Source organism: Elaeis guineensis, chromosome 1 (genome assembly GCF_000442705.2).
Source record: "Elaeis guineensis isolate ETL-2024a chromosome 1, EG11, whole genome shotgun sequence".
Classification (NCBI taxonomy): domain Eukaryota; kingdom Viridiplantae; phylum Streptophyta; class Magnoliopsida; order Arecales; family Arecaceae; genus Elaeis; species Elaeis guineensis.
The window spans coordinates 36,412,700-36,415,426 of NC_025993.2; positions in this window are offsets into that span (position 1 = coordinate 36,412,700).

Genomic DNA, 2,727 nt, shown 5'->3' on the forward strand with positions numbered 1-2,727 from the left:
GATGCAGCACACCGTGGTCCGATCACTGAGCCACTTCTGATAAGTGTCTCTGACTGTTCTACGTGCATTGGCAGCTGGCTCCTTAGGTGTAGGATCCGTTATCACATATAGGATCCGTTCATGCTCCAGGACTATCTTCAACTTTCGGTACCAGCTACCGAAGTTGGATCCCACCAATTTATCATTGTCTAACAATGATCGGAGTGATAGGGAAGTGGCCATATCTGCACAAAGAAAAATCATAACCTAATTAGTAATTGATTCATTAAACTTAAAGATTTAGAATTTAATCAAAAGATTTCTCTCATTATTTTATTCAAATTGGTAGCCTCTACCTTCAATTTGAGGAATTACCCTAATTCCTTAGTGGGTACTAGAATCCACTTAGACTGCACACAAGCCTAACTTTGGTTGGCCAACCCATGTACATCTAAGGGTAGGTTCATAATCAATTATTTCTCTAAATAATTTTTAGTAATTTTAATTTTGCCCTAGTCCCTAATCAGTAGGTTTGGCCTCCACTGAAAAGGTCTTGGTTAGGTCCAACCATTAACATGACCATACTTGGCCCATCTAGCCAATGAATGATTAGGCCCAACTTTGGTTGGCTAACTGACAAGTGGTATATTTTTACATTTATTGAAGATATTTTTGATAATTTATGGTGCTAACATCTTCTTAAAAACCTTAATTTCATAAATTTATTAAATTTTCTTAAAAAATAAGTGATTTTGAAAAAAATATAAAATTAGATATATTTATAAAAAAATAAATGTAAATTTAATTGAGCAATTTAAGCACCAAAATGAAGAAAAAATTTTAAAAAATTTAATGTATATTTTTTTTAATTTTTTAGGTAAAAATTGGAGCAAAAATGGAGCTAAAATATCCTAAAAAAATAAAAAAAATAGCCTTCGGTGTATGGTGGACCGCTCGCTCGGTCCAAGAGCTAGGGCGCGGTCCACAAGCGTGGTCTACGGGCAGCGAAAGCTATTTTGCACGATCCAGCGGTTGAAATTCATCCCGATCCAGATTCGACGGTCATCATCCATTGCGGGTTTATAAAGAGAGGTTTTTGCACAATCGGACGGCCGAAAATGAATCCATCATGAGATCCGATGGCTGAGGATGTTTTCGATTGAGAATTAGAAATTATCAGCATGATCTGACAGTCCAGAACTAATCTCAAGTGCGATCGAACGGTTGTGGTTCGATCCGACTTTGATAAAGATTAAAACTATGGATTTTGGGTAGATCTGGGCGGTTCAAGCTCTATTCAACGGCCAGGAATATTTTTAAGGAGATTAATATGATTTCTAAGAGTTTTAGGACTCTTTTTCTTATCAAAAAATTATAAAAAATTTATTTATAAATAGGAGATCCGGGAATAAGCTTTGAGAGTAGAAAAATTAAGTAGAAAGTGTAGAAAAAAATAGAAAAAAAATTAAATAGCTTTAGGGATCCAAGAAAAAGAAGGAGAAAAGCCGGTTCACTCTATTGAATACGATGGAAGATGGAGAGGTCATCAACTATCTTTCCGATGAGACTTGACTGATCAACTTCAGATCATTTTTATAGTTTTATTTTTATTTTATTTTATTAATTCTTTTAAATTTCTTGTACTTGAATTTTAATTTCAATTAATATAAAATTTATTTTCCTGCACTTTAAATTCTTGTGTTTTATTTTTTGCACGTAGATGCTAGGATCTAATTAGTAGATCTTAGTATCAATTTATTTTTATATTTTTTAAATTTTTATTATTTATTTTTATTATAAGTAGATGCTAGAATCTACTTAGTAGATCTTGGTATCCAATTTATTTTTTGCACTTTTAATTTTTATTTTTTGACTTAAATTGCTTTCTCCAAAATTTTTTTTTTTGTAAAATCAAAGATTTCAAGTTAAAATCTTGCCTTCTCTATGGATTCAACTCGACTCACTACTTTCTATATATTTTTAATTTTTATTGAAGTCAGAATTTGATTGATAATCATGATGTCCTAACGACAGTATCACGATCGTATCAATTTTTGGTGCCGTTGTCGGGGAAGGCATCAATTTTAATGTTTGATTTCTTTAATTTTCTTGTGACTAATACTTATTAATTTTTTTTATATTTTTGCACAAAAAAAATTCAAAAATTCAAAAAAAAAAAGAAATAAAAAGCTTTCAAGTTGGTGAGATCAATCCTAACCCAAGCCTTAACTATTTTTTTTAGTATTAATTATTATTTTTTTTAATTAACCTAAAATTTATCCACATAAATCTAATAAAAATTACATGACAAAAGTAAAAACTTAATTTTTAGGAGCATTCATTATTATAGATTTATTTTTGATGATCGCTGAAGATAAGGTAAGCTTTCAAATTTTATTAGTTTTATGCATCTAATTTAGTTGCATAGAACCCCTTGTTTGAAATTAGTTGTGCATATTTATCTTAAATCAATTTAAGGGCAACACCCATAACAAGATAAGGTAAAAATTTCATCACCCTCCTTTGGCCCAAAAACAACCAACCAGCATCCCACATTAACCCTAGCCTAACTAAAATCAAGTGGACATTGACCCCTAGTATTAATCGAGTTCAGTTCTGAGTATTGTGGTCAAGTCAAGTGCAAAGTAAGTCCAAACTCACTCCTGAAACTGGTGTCTAAAGATAGAGATTATGAAGGCTCAGTTTAAGTGGATTTGTAGTTATTTAATTGGTTCCGTTAGCTTACCT